Genomic DNA, 18,646 nt, shown 5'->3' with positions numbered 1-18,646 from the left:
CGTGGCATGAACTTCTCTTGTTCCAGGAGGTCGGCCGATCCAGACCATCTGTTGAAACCAGCACGGCCAGGCTCTGCCGTCCACCTGGTGCCAGAGCCAAGGTAAACCCATGTTTGAGGACTGGAATGCTGTGCCTCTCTAAGTGCTATGATTTCCCAAGTACAATCAAAGTTCTATATAGAATACACGAAATCAAAAACACAACCACCTTCAAAAACAGCAACAAAATCCTCTCAAAATACAACAGAAACTTTGAAAATACAGCCAACTTCCAAGATACAGCACAAGCCTTGTTCCTGTATTTTTACGTTCTTCATGATGAGTTTTGATGAGTTACAAAACAGTGGAATATTTCATGGATAGTTTACTGTAAACAATTCGGCCAAGGATTGTCAATAATTTAGACAAGAATTGTAAATAATCTAGTCATTGGTCGCACAACATTAGATCATGTGACTTGAAATAGTTTGGTCAAAGATTTAAACAATTTCTTCAAATATTGTTAAAAAACAATTTGGACAAGGGCTGTAAACAATTAGGTCATGAAATGTAAACAATTAGGTCATGAAATGTAAACAATTACATCAAGGATTAGGTCAAGGACTGTGAAAATCAAATCAATAATAGCAAGCAAATGTATTTATTGATTGACCTAATTATGGTACCATCCACTCTTATGATCGTGAGTGATTTCATTACAGCTCATTATCAACACTGGTCTAGTTGATCCAATTCCTATAAACTTAACTAATTAGTTTATCATATGTAAACAATCATGTCTATGATACATATGACTTTCTCACACGTCTAAACACATATATATTAGATCTATGCTTTTAAACACATATATGGGTATCTCATTACACAAGATATATGTCTGTAATCAGATGTTTTAGAGCTAAAGTCTGTAGACATATCTGGATGTGTGTTTCTGTGGGGGACATGTGTTTGAACATGTCTGTTCGTACTTCATTTAAACCATATGTCTGTGAGTACACCAGAGGACATTAAGTACATGACTATAGACATGTGTCTGAAAGTGCATATACTTTAAGACATATGTTTTGGTTACATATATATATATATATATAGGGTATAGGGTACCCACAGCATATATCTTTAGTCTTTGAACTCGTATGGTCTGGAGACATGCGTGGTGACATGAATTTAGCGTCACGTCTGAGAAAATATGTCTGTACACCCATGTCTGAAGGCTGGGCTAAAGGTATACGTGTAAACTGAGTTCCTTGAGTCAATGTTTATCTAACAAGGTCTGTGAAGTTGGTAACGGGGGATTCCAGTTGTAACAACGAGCTGTTTATAGCAGTGTGTGTGTGTGTGTGTGTGTGTGTGTGTGTGTGTGTGTGTGTGTTGATTCAACTGTTCTCTACACAAACACATCTTTTAAATATTATGTCATATATCTATGTATTTTCCCCAGATGAATAGTAATAATCTCTTGAGCTTGTACCTCGCCACTGTGTAAGGTACGGTACCTCGCCACTGTGTACGGTACGGTACCTCGCCACTGTGTAAGGTACGGTACATCGCCACTGTGTAAGGTACGGTACCTCGCCACTGTGTACGGTACGGTACCTCGCCACTGTGTAAGGTACGGTACCTCGCCATTATGTAAGGTACGGTACCTCGCCACTGTGTAAGGTACGGTACCTCGCCATTATGTAAGGTACGGTACCTCGCCACTGTGTAAGGTACGGTACCACAGACTATTGTACCGTCCTCGTATCGTTGATATCAGGGTAATGCAACATTCGTCATGTCGAAATGGAAGTAGGTACCATTTGTACCATCAGAATGGATTAAATGTACCATCTGTACCTACAAAATGAGGTTGAAGTACCGTTTGAAGCGTCGGAATGGGGTTAATGTACCGTTTGCAGCGTTGAAATGAGGTACAGGGAAATTCTCGCTTCCTCGACGTACACACGGTACGGGTCTGAGGTGGTACGTTGACAACGGGAAGGGTCGAGGACTGCAGGTCCATATTTCTACCTAAAGTTGTTTATGTTGTGATGTTCAGCGAGAGTGGAGGAAGATTTCCTCTGAGTTGATTTCACACTTACTGTCCATCCGTCTGTATTTATTTATCAAATTCCTATGTCTCATTCTGTTTCTGTAATGGTATATTTATCGTTCACAATATCTGTTGTCCTTATCTCTAATTTGATTCTACCTCTATGCCTCTTCACCTCACTATCTGTATCATCTTCTCGTATCTATATCTATCCATAAATCTAATTGCCTTATATGAATGTTATCTTTTGGCTTAAATCATCGAAAAGAAAATGTAATGTTCAATGTAAATATTGACATATAGGTCGTGTGTTACGGCATGATACCCTCACAGTACGTGTACTGAAGGCTAACCTCACGACCATCCTTAATTATCCTGGTAACGAGGTCATTCGGTGATCGGCCTCAATACGTGACCACTGAGGGAAATGCTCAAGACACAGGTCATAGTCCCACACGTCCCGGTCAGTCCCTGACACGAGCTGGTACCAGGAGGAACCTCCGTCCTCCTCCTCCTCCTCCTCCGTCCTCCTCCTCCCTCCTCCTCCTCCTCCTCCTCCTCCTCCTCCTCCTCCTCCTCCTCCTCCTCCTCCCTACCAGTTAGTGACCTGGCCTGCAGAGGACGCCCTTGTTAACTGGAACATTGATGATGAACCTCCCCTCCACTCCACCCACAGCCCCGGTCCCCTTTCCCCCTTCTCGCGCACTTAACCTTTAACCTCATTAGGGTCTGCTGATGTTACGCCCCCTGGTGTGTGAAGATAGTTGACGTAATTACCTTCACCCACGACCAAGACTTTGTCCTCCACCTCCTCTTTCTACTTAATGTCACCTGTACCTCACTATGATTACCTTCCGTATGCTTACGATTACTTTTGTTGTCCTTTAGATTACCTTTGGTGGGCTAAATGTTACCTACTCCATGCCTGAGATTACCTTTGGCGTCCCTAAAGTTTTCAAAGTCACAGTTCACCGGGACGCTGCAGACTTTTGGGCCGTCCATAGAACAGAACTTGTTCTTCGTCTGGTATAACACAAGAGCCTCCTGGACTGACATTGTGGTTTCCAGACTCTGGCCCCTGACGTGTCGTAAAGCATTCCTGGAACGTTGTTGCCATCCAGAGGCCTTGGAACGTTTCTTTATATATATCGCCTCTGGAACGTTGCTACCATCAAGAGCCTTTGAAACGTTTCCCTAGTCAGAGTCCCTCTGGAACGTTGCTACCATCATGAGCCTTTGAAACGTTTTCCCTACTCTAGCGCGCCTGGAACATTGCCAGTCCCTACAAGCTGACGTCACCACCAGCCACCCGTCATCTACGGGGTGAGGGAGTCCACAAGGACGGGCAGCTGGTGCCATCCCTGAAACCATCCAGTCGAGGACCTTAGCGTTCTGAATCGTCAAATGTACTGGAGGATCTTGGGGTCTTATCCCACGGTACACATCTTTATGTTGGCCCATCTCCTGTCATTATCATCATATTACCGTCCTCCAGCATAGACCTTGGCATAGACCATCAGGTCTTGTGTTATCTGTCCTTCCCATGTACTGTCCTCCAGCAGGTAACCTCGTCATAGACCATCAGGATTCCACCCTTAAAGTTTTGACCTGTATTTCAGCTCATCAGAGACCCCCGTTAAGTCCTTCTGGGTCAGCGGACCGTGACCTCCAATGACACGGGGAGGACCCCGGTTAGTGACCTCACACCACTCCCGGAAACTGGTGAAACTGTGTCAGTTTAAACCACGCAGTTTGTGTGTGTGTGTGTGTGTGTGTGTGTGTGTGTGTGTGTGTGTGTTGTTGGGGGTACTGGTCACATGGTGGTGGGGGGATCCATACCGACCTGTTGGCCAATCAGGCAATTCTGTTTTTCTCTGTGTTGAATCTCTAATATTATCACTGCAATGATTCATCAATGAAGAATTCCTTCTACGATCAATTCATCTTTTGTATCAACGTTTCTTGTGTTCGTTTGCTGCTTTCTATAACTTGGATGACATAGAAACGACACGATGATAATCAGATCAAACGAGATATGGGAATATGGAAGGCAAGGCAAGGTATAGGTAAATACAAGGAAACAATGTGAATATCAGAATCTCAAACGAAGAAATGCGAACAAGAATTTAGATGAGAGAAACGAGATAAGGTAAACATTTCTTACATCTTTTCCTTCACTCAGTTTCCAAAATGTTTCCCTCGTGTTTGATACACACGCTTTCTCATCCGACTTCGAATTGATTAATGACACAAGTACATCCAGAGAGACGGATGTGCACAGCTCGGGATACTGCTCGCTTCCAGACTGGTTCCAGATGTGGTGTTGGGGCGAGGTGAAACAGCTTTTTAAATCACGAACAGAGAGAGAGAGAGAGAGAGAGAGAGAGAGAGAGAGAGAGAGAGAGAGAGAGAGAGAGAGAGAGTAGGGCGGGAGAGCGAGACGGAATTTCAACAATTTACGAAAAGAAAATAGAAACTCAGTAGAGATGATGATGATGATGATGATGATGATGATGAGTTCGACGTGTAATTAAAATGAATGACTGTGGCGGATTTTGACACTGGGAATGGAATGACCTGCTTCTTGGGGAAGGGATCGAACCCCGGCCCTACAATCAAGAGCATGAACGCATCCTTTGGAACTGAACTCGTGTGTGTGTATATATATATATATATATATATATATATATATATATATATATATATATATATATATATATATATATATATATATATATATATGCAGATAAATCACATAATAACACGTGATTCAAGAGCATGATGGCAGCCAGAAGGAAAATGAAACATGGATGTCCAACGCTTTCGTGATCATTCAAATCATCTCGGTATGGTTGAAGACCGGGATTATCACGAAAGCGCTCGGATCTTCGTGGTCCATTTTCATTGTAGCTACTAACTTTTTCGAAACTTTGAGTTCGTAGGTTAAGTGTTCGAAGCTCTGATTTCGGACCTTTGTGTTCGAAGGTTTGAATCTGAAGGTCGAATTTCGAAGCTTGAGGTTCGAAACATTAGTTTTAAAGTCTTGCCTTCTGAGCTTTAATTTCGAAGATTTAAGTTCAAGGCTTAATTTAGAAGCTTTGAGTTCAAGGCTTGATTTAGAAGCTGAGTTCAAGGCTTAATTTAGAAGCTTTGAGTTCAAGGCTTTAATTTCGAAGCTTTGAGTTCAAGGCTTTAGTTTAGAAGCTTTGAGTTCGAGGCTTTAATTTCGAAGCTTTGTTTTCTTTGCTTTAAATACGTGGCTTTTAATATGTGTCGACGGAGCTAACCACTTCCATCTCTCCAGCTGGGGATGACAGCGGATGTCATATATATAATTCTTACCCAGCTGGTTGTACGGTGTGACCTCGTCTGGATGACCTAGACTGGAGGGTTTTCATGGGTGACTGGAGCGATCCCGGGCCCTGAGAACGTGTGAAGCCATTGTTTATGTGTCAAGTGCAAGAGGCCAGGCAAATGCCTCGTTCATGGTTACACCTGGAACTGTGAAGGTTTGTGAGGGCGAAAACAATGAGGGCGAGGAGGAGGAGCAGAGGAAGAGGAGGTGATGAAGATAGTGGTAGGGGTGAGGAAGGAGAGGAGGGAGAAGGTGGAGGATGTAAACAGCGTAAAAACCGGCGACAGACACATCTGCTACACACGTGACACAGTTACATCTATGTCTCGCTTATCTGTTCCACCAGGTGAGTCGTCATTCCACACCGCTTTCCCTTCATTTTGACGATTCGACATCTTGGTTTTCCAGAGTATGTCAAAATTCCATGATCCCCCTAAGAATAGATTAGTAATTGCAGTCATTGGACTAATAATGGATCCTAAAATCCCAAAAGCTTCGACGTCACTCTCCTAAAATTCAATTACCTCTGTTTTCTTTTTAAGGCTCCTTCCCTAAACACGCCTCAAGTTGTTGTAGCTAACCCATAACCTCTCTGTAACTATAGCCCATAACCTCCCTCTAACTATAGCCCATAACCTCCCTCTAACTATAACCCATAACCTCCCTCTGACTATAACCCACAGCGTCCCTCTAACCCATAACCTCCCTCTAACTATAACCTATGGTCCCTGATGTACTGCAGGTCACAGAATACTTCAGATATATTAGCCAGTCTGTAGCTTTACGGTGGAATGTCCCACCTGGGTCCCACTCATCCACCCGGGTTCCACTCATCCACCCGGGTCCCACTCATCCATCACCCACTTGCCTCTCACTGCAACTCTGGGACAAAGAAAGTGTCATCCAACGGAGGGGTCGGGAAACAGAAGGTCGTTCAGCGTAACGGAATGTGTGTCGGTCCTTGACCAAGGCTGCCGCCCGGCCGCCCAGCCACTGTTGCCAATGTTTCCAGCCACCAACCCATCGCTGCCAAGACTTAGAACTACCCATTCAGTGATGCCAAAGGTATATGGGTAATCAAGCTAATGCTGCTAAGGCTATTAGTCATCGATACAGTGCCACCAAGACTATGAGCCACCCATACAGTGCTGCCAAGACTACATTGCACCCATCCAGTGCTACCAAGGCCTCGAGTCACTCGTCAAGTGTTGCTAAAGTCACAAACCACCCACTCAGTGCTGCCAAAACTGCAACCAGGGGCACGAACTGGCCACCTTGTCATCGAAGGCGCAAAGCCGGCCAAATCAACGTTGCCAGCTCTGCACGCCACCCAGCAGGCGTCGCCAAAGGCAGCGTGCATAGGTTACCCGCTCGGAGGTAATGAAAGCAGGTCACTGACCCTTGCAGGTACTGACGAAAGCGAACACCTCACCCTCTGACACGCAGGATCTTAACTCTTTCCTGGTAGCTGGTGGCAGGGCCAGAGTCGCTGCGGAGGGCCATTCGCCCGATGTAACAGCCAGTTTGAAGATAATCGGCCAGCGTGACCAAAGAGGGCTCTTCATACGGCTCGCCTCACACTAACAGACCATCATTAGGGTTTTTCTGATGAGTTTTCGCGAATCTGGGAAGATAAGGTAGACGTTTGGCCGTCTTATTATGGCCAGTAGATAAGATTTTATCTCCTCACTTGAGAAACTATCGGTTGGTGTCGTCACTCGAACAGCCTCGCTGAGGTCGTACTTGGGTTAGGAAATGTGAGGTTATACGTGGCTTGCAGAGATGAAGGTCATATGTGAGGATGAGAATATCAAGGTATAATGTGAGGTTTGAGAGTACAAGTTCATATGTGAGTCATCGAACGTTAGGTCTTAATAGTAATGTTAGAAATCACGTTCACACAGGTGCTTTCGAGAACATACCTGGCTGAATGTTTGTGAGATTCACCAGGTCAGCTGGTGTAGCCAGGTGTGTGAACGTCACGTCCGTTCTGCCACATATATGAACACTTACGTTCTGCCAGGTATGTGAAGGAGGCGACCGTTCCGCCAAAGTCTACGATCGTGGCATTCATTTCACCAGATGTGGGAACGCCACGGTTGCATATAATCAAGGTGTGTGAACGCCACTTCCGTTCCGCAAGGTGTGTGAACGTCACGTGCACGCGTTACGAGAGCCCGCACGTGCGTGAGGCCCGGATGATTTTGAGGAGGAAGTTGCACGTGTCAGGTCAAGGAAAGCCTCACCCCTGCCTCTGTGCGAGCCTCGATGCGAGGAGGTCAGAGAACTGCGAGTGGCTTCGTCTGAGGGAGGAACGGGCCCGCCGTGGATAAGTGGGCAAAAGACAGAATAATTGTAGTCATGGAACCTGACGCGTGTCAGGAATTTTTGTCACGTAAAAGGTTGCATTTATGTACATACCTTTCCAAGTGGTGTCGCTTTTTTTCTCTCATTCAAGTTCCCTCGAGAATTTTCCGGGTGAAAATTATAGTAGTCTTACGACGGTTGTATTCTTTTATGAAGAGCAAAAATGTTTTATAAGTGGAATGAAGTAGTTTGAGAGGTCCCTCTGAAATGTTCAGGACTCACATATGATTCTCTCTTCTTGAGAGATTATTTTCTTTTATCGTCCTATATTTCAAAAACGAAACTGAATACTAGAGACTCCATGAAATAATTCTCAAATTTAGTCTGACTCGAGCCTCCTCAGGCAGCCTTACATGACTCGCTTCTCCCCAGACATCCTGAGCAAATTCTTCTCCCATGTGAATTTTCCGCAGCGAGAGGAATTAATGTCAATTATTCTCATCTTTTTTTTTATAACATTTCTGGTTTGTCACTGTCATGTGCGTCATGTTCTCCACCTCGGTCGTTTCCATGTGAAGTTCTTGTGCTTGTCGCAGCTGTCGTACCCGTTGTCGCAGCTGTCGCATCCGTTGTCGCAGCCGTCGGAACCCCGTCATAGCTGTCGAACCCCTTGTCGCAGCCGTCGGACCCCCGTCGAAGCTGCTGAGCCCTGGCGTATCCTGCACTGGGGGTCCTCCCTCGGTGGCTGCATATTCATGGTGATGACGTCGGATTATCCTCATTATCACATTGCTTACCACATCTTGTCTCATACGCGGTCCATCACTAAGGCAGTCAGGAAAGTCCCATCTCTAAGGCATCCACAGAAGTCCCATCACTAAGGCACTTACGGAAGTCCCATCACTCAGTCTGCCATCTGGAACAGCATTCATCACTTCCGCCTTCCCTGCATCTGTCACTTCGGTGGACAGGTTGTCTCTCCATCTCATTAGATGAAGACGTCCCATCTCTTCGTCCTAACAGGTGAAGGCACCCATTAACGCCAGCCCCAACAGATAAAGGCTTCTCTTCACCTCAACAGATGAAGGTTCCTCTCCACCTCAACAGTGAAGGCAGCCCCTCTTCCCCGCCCCAACATTGAAGGCAGCCCCTCGTCCCCGCTCCAACATTGAAAGCAGTCCCTCTTCCCCGCCCCAGCATTGAAGGCAGCCCCTCGTCCCCGCTCCAACATTGAAGGCAGTCCCTCTTCCCCGCCCCAGCATTGAAGGCAGCCCCTCGTCCCCGCTCCAACATTGAAGGCAGCCCCTCTTCCCCGCCCCAGCAGGTGAAGGACCCCCGGCGTTATCATTACGTCCCTGCCTCTCGAGCAGTAAACTTACGAGCGTTTCATCACAGTGTGCCATTAACAAGGAGGAGTCTCCTCACTTCCTCAGACGTGATTTTCCTTAACTTCTGCCTACCTTGTCACGGATTACGGAACACTGGAGGTAACTGATGCACCTGCTCCTCATGCGCTCCTACACAAAACCTAAAGGACTTTTATTTTCATATTTTGCCTCAAGTCAGCGAATCATTGTTGAGGAAGAAAATCTGATGCTCAGGAAATATCTATTTCTCTACATCGTCGAGGAAAATCAAAGACACAATACATGAGCATCTTAGATCTCAGAGAACCAGAGAGTCTGTGTTCACGTCGCGAAGGACCAGGGAGAGGCCATCACCCTCGCTAGTCCATATATATATAACCTCGAGAGATCGTGTCTGACATGAACAGAGAGGTGGGAGCCTGGAGGGTTTGTGGTTTCCCAGGTAGAACTTCTTCAAACTTCCCATCGCAATGCAACAGCCGATCATACTGCTCGAGGTGGTTCATGCTGCCGCCACGCCTCGTCTAACGTTTCCTTAATCGAGCCGAGGCTGAGTGCTTGTGTGTGCATATACCGTTGAGGGATCATTCACGTGCTTTCGCATTTCCAGTACGGACAACAAAAGGCCGTGCCAGGCTCGGACCTGGCGAGTCTTAGAACAAAGTCTGGCCAGACGAGAAGGGACGACACATGGGAGTCGACAACACTAGATCACAAGAGCAGTTCGTGACCAACCTGGTTGATGAGACGACCATTCTCATTACTGTAAAAACCTTCTCATTTACAGAGACAACCTTCTTGTTACTGTAAATACTTATCATTTACATAGATAGCCTTCTTATTACTGTAAAAAACCTCCTCTTTCACAAAGATAACCTTCTTGTGACTGTAAATCCTTATCATTTACATAGATAGCCTTCTAATTATTGTAAAAACCTTCTCATTTACAGAGACAACCTTCTTGTTACCGTAAAAACTTTCTCATTTACAGAGACGACCTTGATTGCTTGAACTCGCCTTCAAGTGGTCCATCTGTTGGCGTTTCCGTCTCTGCTCCTAGACTGACATGAGCTTCTTTGTTTCCCTCGAATAAATAGCTTTGAGGGCAGAGGACGAGACGGGTTCCCGAGATGTGTTGGAGACGATGAGACGACCCAGGGACGAGATCAAGAGAAAATAGTTATCACACGTCTTCAACTAGAATAGAAGGTATATTCCCAGTACATCCACTTATGTTAACATTCTTTTCTAAATTAGAATATAAAATACGTCAAAAGTTTCCTCTGCTTTCCTCTCCGTGTGTGTGTGTGTGTGTGTGTGTGTGTGTGTGTGTGTGTGTGTGTGTGTGTCATGGGCATATATACCCCGCCTCATTTTACGTCACAGACTTGATTTTATGACGACATCCTTCAAGGAAATGACTGTCTGAAGCAGTCAGGATCCTCTGCGGGTGGACATAACAATAAGCATCATGACAACTGAAGAAAAACATTCCCAGACTTCCATCAGCTGTCTGTAATCCCGGGTTGTTGACCTTGACGAACCAAAACAAAACACTCGGTGAGTGTGACATTTCCCGAAGGTCGTGAATTTGACCTTTCAGCATGACCATGTCCACCCAGCCTTGGCTGACCTTATCGTAAGATATCTGAAACAAATGATGAACTGAGTCTCTTTCATAGGACGACTCTTCTTAGAAGACTTGAGATGTCGATCCACGGGAATCTTGCTGGTAATACAGGAGGGGTGGAGACCACAGCTGCAGAGAGAGAGAGAGAGAGAGAGAGAGAGAGAGAGAGAGAGAGAGAGAGAGAGAGAGAGAGAGAGGCGTCTTCATGTTCAGGACAGAATTATTACGCCCATTATGTGGTGTAGTCACTCAGGCTTGAGCGCTTTGCTTCACAGCTCTCATACACTCTCCCTCATACACTCTCTCTCTCTCTCTCTCTCTCTCTCTCTCTCTCTCTCTCTCTCTCTCTCTCTCTCTCTCTCTCTCGCTCCCACTGGAAGACCTCCTTATGCTCTTCCTCCTTCATAATGACCCTCATTATGCTCTCCTCTCCCTCGCAAAGAAGACCTTTCATACCTTAGGCTCTCCGGCGAATCATAGTTAATACTTTTACTTTTCTTTCGAATTTAACTTCGAGATTAACAGATACTTAAAAGAATATTATATTATAGAAAATGATTCGTTATCATAAAATGGGGAATCGTACAACCCTTGGATTCGTAAGCATCCTAGAGAAAATTGGAGATTTATCAAAAGAATTGTGTGAGTGTTAATGGAAGTGAGCGGAGAAGATGGACGAAATTGTATATAATGATACTATTGAATAGGCAGAAGAGACGTCTTCCACTCGCTTCCCCCGTCCGGTTTTACGCCAGTTTGAGGGAAATGTTTTGCCTTCGTCTGGCAATCTTGAAGGAATGTAGCTGTCTTAGAGACAGACAGACGGACAGAATGGTTTAAAAGATGTCTCAGAGACGGACATACAGACGTGTTCATCTCTCTTATGGCGTCTAACTACTTTCTCGTAACCAATTTATCTTTTTTTTAGTAACGGCACATTTGATCCTATCGACTGACTCCGTTTTTGATGTACTTTCAACCGTCAACCGTTAGTGTGACATCTTGTACAAAGCATTATGATTCACAGTAGTCAGGAAGGGGTACTGGCATGACGCTGCTTCTCGACTTCGAAGTTGTAAATTAGGACATTAAGGATCTTCAGGACTTCGAAGGTTATGAGGACTTCGAGACTCTCGAAGACTTCGAGGATTATTCGAATATCGAGAGACCTGAGGTCTTTGGTGTCCTTGAGGTCTTCTAAGCTCTTGAGGACTTAGAGGTTTTGAAGATATTAAGGTTCTTGAATACTTCGAGTCTATTGAGGACTTTGAGGCTCTTGGAATCTTCGAGTCTATTGAGGACTTTGAGGCTCTTGGAATCTTCGAAGCTCTTGAGGACTTCGAAGCTCTTGAAGATATCAGGGCTCTTGGGGACTTCGAGGCAGTTGGAATCCTCAAATCTCTTGAGGACTTCGAAGCTCTTGAAGAAATCAGGGGTCTAGAGTACTTCGAGGCTCTTGAGGACTCTTGATGAATCTATATCTAAGTAGATTACAAGCCTTGTACTCTTCTTAGAGTTCCATGAAAAACGATTGAGAAGAATCTGAAACGTCAGACTGTAAGCCCTGGTGTGTGAAATAAGGATGTATGTGTGTGTGTGTGTGTGTGTGTGTGTGTGTGTGTGTGTGTGTGTGTGTGTGTGTGGAATGTGGGAAGTTAAGATGAAAGTGATGAGCTCGGATGAATATGATAGGGTTTTAAAGTACATACAAAGCCAAGATGAAAGTGATAACCTGAGATGAAGGTGAGGGTCTGGTGTGAAAGTGACGATATGTATCGAGCGTTCGGCCAGGAGAAGGTGAGAGTAGTAGTTAAGACAGGGAGTTGATCCCCCCTTCTCATGGGATGATGATATTGTCCAACAGACAGGAAGATGAGGGCCACACAGACAGGAAGATGAGGGCCACACAGACAGGTAGATGAGGGCCACACAGACAGGAAGATAAGGGCCACACAGACAGGAAGATTAGGCCCACACAGACAGGAAGATGAGGGCCACACAGACAGGAAGATGAGGGCCACACAGACAGGAAGATAAGGGCCACACAGACAGGATGATGAGGCCCACACAGACAGGAAGATGAAGGCCACACAGACAGGTAGATGAGGCCCACACAGACAGGAAGATGAGGGCCACACAGACAGGTAGATGAGGGCCACACAGACAGAAAGATAAGGGCCACACAGACAGGAAGATGAGAGCCACACAGACAGGAAGATGAGGGCCATACGGACACGAAAATCAGGGCCACACAGACAGGAAGATGAGGGCCACAGAGACAGGAAGATGAGGGCCCACATAGGAGATCAAGACAGTGGGATGAAAGTGACAACAAGGACGCACATGGGAGAAATAAAAGTATAAGAAAGTAAACAGATGACGTAACATCGTTGTATCATATACTGTTTACCGGAGTGTGTATACTACGTGCTGGGTGTGCGTCTGCACGCACATATGGTGTATGTGCGCATGCGCTTATGGACGTTGTATATGAATGTATGCTGTATAAAGCTATGTACACCTTACCTTCCTGCCCGAGAGCAAACATGAAAGTGTAACTCTTACCTGTCTAGTGAACCTAGTTTCAGTTGGTTGTATGTCTGGTGAGGTGGTGCTTAAGACTCTTTTGAGAGGATGATTGGCTGCTAAGGGCTGTAGGCCTGTTAACTGCCAAAGTCATTAAGGCCGTCAACGTCAAGGTACACCCACCAACATCCACTCTTCAGGGGTTGGAATTCATTGGACGAACACATTCACTCTCACTCTGTGTCGCACATGGTTGGTTGGTTGCTTACGGTTGTCGAATCATTTCATTCATCCCATACTCATCACATTCATCCCATACTCATCACATTCATCCCATACTCATCACATTCATCCCAGTCTACAGTGCACTACATCAACGTACGTTCACTCTTGTAAGCCGCTACAGGTTTTAAGTACATAATGGTCAAGTACATGAGTGAAATCATATTGTTCTTGTGTTCGGATCATAGCCAAAAATTAGTCATACGTTTTCTAAAACAGTTTGACTTTAAGGCCAACTTATACCTATATGTAGCGACGATATCAATCACCAGAGAAGAAGTGCTTTTTAGAACGTTAAAGTTGGTCGCCAGAAGGAGTTTAAGGTTGGTTGTTTTTTCCAATAATATCCGCGAGTCCTGCAGCAGTTGCTGTCTCAAATATCTAAACTCAAGGTAGGATTTACAAACCTTTACTTTCGTTTGACAAGTTTAACTTTCGTGCCATGATCTGACATTAACCTATTCATGAGTACAAAGTACTCAAACGTACGTGCATGCCAGTTAATTACATGAAATGTAAACAGTAATTGTAGTGATGGTCAACTAGATTGTTTCTGAGTCGTGACCCAGTATTGAGACTCCTTGTTATGGATCATATATCGTAAACAGTTTCCATATTTACAAAGTTGATTGATCTAAAGGTTCGTTCGTTGAAAAACTTAAGGTTTTCAAGTAATAGTTACTAACGGGAGCCCAGATATGTGGATCATAGCAATGGTTAAGCACATTGTTTACATAGAGTTCGCAACTGTTATGTCTTCTGTTGTGGAAGCGTGGAGCTATAGCTGTTGCCTCCCTATCATCGGTCTATTTAGAACTGCATACATAAAGCTGAGCGCCTCTCTCATCGCAGAGGACATACAATAGACGATTATGGGAAAGGAAAAAAAAAAAAAAGGGTGAATATTATCGTTCCTCTTGAAACTTGGCTTAAAATCAGTGGTGTGTCTTGCGCTCTTCAAAACGAGGAGCAGTGGTGACAGGACTAATTTTTCGAGGGTTCGTGACGACCCGGGGAATATAATCAGTTTCAAGGGAGAAATCGTAAATAAAGTATGGTGGAGTGAGCACACACACACACACACACACACACACACACACAGCGAGGAACGAACGGGACTGCCACATCAGACCGGTTGAGCCTTGCCCTAGTGACCAGCGTCTGGCATATGGCCACTCACTGAACAGCCAGCCCCAACTCTCGTCGTCACAAAGAATTCTCCAAATCCTAACGGCATTGGTATAACATTTTGGTGTCGGACTTCATCGTGTGTGAGTTGAAGATCCTCGTCACAGAAGGTGGCCAAGCATGAAGTGAAATATCAAGAAATAAGGACACAAATCAATAAGTCCCTTAACTTGGTTCGCTAGAATAACACATTTTCGTTAGTATAAACACTGGAGAACTTAGGTTCGGATCTTTTCATGGTGATATTTGATCTTCATAAAGGCTGTTACATTGACCCTGACTTGGTATCGGAACCCGTCGCTTGGTATCGGAACCCATCGCTTGGTATCGGAACCCATCGCTTGGTATCGGAACCCTTCGCTTGGACGCCATGTTGCCATTACGCTGCATCAAAACAAGTGACGACTCCAGTGATCCTGGCGTCGGTCCAACTGTCGTGTCCGTCACCCACCGGGTGGGCCTTTGTCGTCCACCCAACTCCCCCACCGTGAGCTCACCGTCCCCACAGCCCCTGTGGTTCCCCCACAGTGGAGCTGGGGACGACGGGTACTGGACTGAGGAATGAGATGCTTGAGTACTGGTTACCACATACCCCCACAGCAGCAGCCTGGGATAACGCTATGTTCACCCCAATGTGGCTTTCCCAGCATTATTTATCGTTACGTATATTGTCGTAGCGATACGAGATGCTTATTATATCTGTTCGTACGTCAAGTGTTGCTGCTGTGGATAAAACCAGAAGGGAAAATAAGATAGTGGAGATAACAGTGTATTTTGTGTTTAATGACAATTGTAGGTGACAGCAACACGAGAGAGATCATAATGAATATTCTTAGTTATATGATTTACAGCCATGTCAACATGTTTGGTTTTCCTTTGAAACAAATATGAATATTTCTGGTCTCCTCCACTACCATAAAAAGCCTTGATAAAACTCAGTCGTTTTTCTTTTTTTATTTGCATCTTTAAAGTGCACGATAAGGACATAAAGAACTCCGGTAATAGAATACCCCAGTAGTGAAATACCCCAAGTATAAGATAATCCAGTGATCAGATACTCCAGTAAATATGTACCTCAGTAAAGAAATACTCCAGTAAAAAGATACTTCAGTAAAGAATACTTCAATAATAAGAGATCCTGATAATGGCAAATTCAGTTGTAACAACACACCAGCAATAGAAATGCTTCAGTAACTGGGAATAGATTGATTTCTTTACGCATTACACGCAAGTATTTGAAAACATTTTCATACTGTCTTTGTATATATTATTTGATGTACGTAAATGCAGTTTTGATGTATCGATTAATTACAGTAATCCCCTGAGAAAAGGTAATTATGGGCTCGATATTGAAGTAATCCCCTGAGAAAAGGTAATTATGGGCTCGATATTGAAGTAATCCCCTGAGAAAAGGTAATTATGGGCTCGATATTGAAGTAATCCCCTGAGAAAAGGTAATTATGGGCTCGATATTGAAGTAATCCCCTGAGAAAAGGTAATTATGGGCTCGATATTGAAGTAATCCCTGAGAAAAAGGTAATCATGGGCTCGATATTAAAGTAATCCCTTGAGAAAAGGCAATTATGGGCTCGATATTAAAGTAATCCCTGAGAAAAGGCAGTTATGGGCTCGATATTAAAGTAATCCCTGAGAAAAGGTAATTATGGGCTCGATATTGTTTCATTCCATTAACATTTGGCAAGTGTTTACACCATGACGTTACCAGCTGACGATCAAGGAAAAGTTCAGACCTCACGAGTGAGAAATGAGGAAAATAAGTGTTGTAATAAGACTCACGGGATAATATAATGTTACTGTGTGTAGATGGGAATGTTATGAGGCTAAGGTGAATTGCCGTGATCATTTAACATAGTCGGTGCTGAAGATCGCAAAATGTAAACAAAACAAAAAAATTCCTCTAAAAAAGACGATATTTCGCCTAACTTGAAATAAAAAAAAAATAGATAAGCTCAAATTAAAATTAGAAATCTAGTTAGAGAATATTACCTAAGATGTATTTATGCAAATATGAAATTTTCTTTAATGATTATATAAACAGTGTTGAAGAACGTGACTGTGGAATAATAAAAGCAAAAAAGATTTAATTATTTTGGCTCATGTTTGTAGGAAGGAAACGGTTCAGCAATGAGTATCTGGACATGAGATACAATAATGTTGTTGGTGATCACCTCCAACAGTTGCTCCTTCTTTACCTCCAACAGCAACTCCATCATTTTATAGCCCAGCTTCACTACGTTTTGCATCATTGCCTGGTCCAAACCTGAATGGTACACCGATGTTATCTCTCATGTCACCCTTGATACCATCTTCACTTTCACTGTCGGACTATCATCATCATCATCATGACTACACCATCAGCAACACCATCCATACACCATCATCACTGACACAATACCATCATTAACAACATTAATACATCATTATCATCAACCCCGCCCCCCCACAATCATCTTCAGTTCACCACTATCATCATCAACAACTCCCCCCACCCACCCCATCATCTTCAGTTCACCACCAGCATCATTATCAATACACCACCGCACATCAACAACACCTTCACTATCAACACAGTGCCATCATCAACGCGTCACCATTAACCCTCAACACATCATCAACGGAGGCCGAGCCTCAGGCATCGACGGTGGGTAAGTTTTACGCGTCCATTTATCCACCCCTTTCCATTACCCCTTACCCTCCCTCCCTCCCACTAACTACAGCTGTAGCGCTACATCATACACTCCCCCTCTTCCCTCCCACCCATCCCGCTACAACACCACCCTGCCGATCTACGTAGCCTGGGGTGGTGTGTGGATTCAACACCAAGCTCACAAAACCCCAAACTGGAAAACTGTAGAAGATAATGTCGCCTCCAGCGACTAGTGCACCCATTACCGTGGGCTCCACCCCTTCATGATCCCTCGTAAACTACTATTACGTCACCAATTCCTGTTGTCACTGTGATCCACCATTGGTCACCCATTACGACAGACTCTGAACGTAAATTCAGTGGATGACTAAGCACACAGGGTAAGGGGCCAGCAGCCCATGTTTGAGGTGTTGTTCCACGTTGGTTGTAAACATTTGCCTCAGTGATCGTCCCTATTGCCACACGAACGTCCTCTGCTTCGTTTTATCTTACAAGTCGGATAAACCGTCGCAGATTTGTGTCGACGGAAGCAAGATTTGTGGAGACTGATTAAAAGGAATCTGACGCAGCTGAAAAAAATCAGGTCACGATTATCTCTTTCTTGTTGTTTTGTATCTTGAGATGTGACACTACACCTCAACAACGGGGTCTTGTCCCACATACCTACTAACAAGACGAAGATGCTTACCTGACGGCTGGTGTCTGGTGTGGGTCGTAGGGCGAGGGTGAATGATATTCACAAGTCCAGGTGAACAAGATCTGTCCTCACTACTGTGTCAGACTGAACACAAGCGGGAACTCGGTGCAGCATTAGATATAGAACACGACCAGTCGATTATAACCCCACGGCTCTAAAGGAGAGGGACGCGAAACTTTTGTGAGTCTTTTTCTGGTTCGGTATGAAGGGGAGTTGGGGGAGCGGACTGCCGGCGCAGCAGTAGCAGCAGGAACACTGAGGGTGTTGGGGGGGAGACAGCGGACCCGTCCGTTCCTGGTGCACACGCTTGGTTGAATGACCCACACCTCCGACGTCGCGGCCGTCTTCATGTTGGGGCGGCGCTGGGTTCGCCTCCACACCCCCGCAGATTTCCTGGTTTACCGTGGCTAAAACAACCCCTCCGTGTGTGTGTGTGTGTCTGTGTGTGAGGGAGGGGGTCATATCGAGAGGTCACAGGGTCATCCTTGCCTCTGTGGGCTTGTCTGGAGCGAGGATGGTAATCAAACAAGGTTTTAGAATCCTTCGGCGTCTGGACCCGTCCCTCACAAGACACACTGAGTTACCAGATTA

The 18,646-nt window shown here is 44.9% G+C and overlaps 1 protein-coding gene across 2 annotated transcripts in view; it reads right to left on the bottom strand.

Annotated features, from left to right (window-relative positions):
- The window catches only part of Np (serine protease notopleural), an 82,886-nt gene extending 64,506 nt beyond the window's left edge, over positions 1-18,380 (bottom strand). Inside the window, exon 1 of one of the 2 annotated variants that reach the window (XM_071690890.1) lies at positions 18,047-18,380. The gene's annotated coding sequence lies outside the window, so the exon portion shown is untranslated. The remainder of the gene's footprint in view (positions 1-18,046) is intronic. The other variant, XM_071690888.1, reaches the window with a different exon arrangement.
- Between the last annotated feature and the right edge of the window lie 266 nt (positions 18,381-18,646).

This window comes from Panulirus ornatus, chromosome 49, assembly GCF_036320965.1.
Source record: "Panulirus ornatus isolate Po-2019 chromosome 49, ASM3632096v1, whole genome shotgun sequence".
In the NCBI taxonomy this organism is placed as follows: domain Eukaryota; kingdom Metazoa; phylum Arthropoda; class Malacostraca; order Decapoda; family Palinuridae; genus Panulirus; species Panulirus ornatus.
Note: the sequence above shows the minus strand (reverse complement) of the source record. Positions and strands in the feature narration are given on the sequence as shown.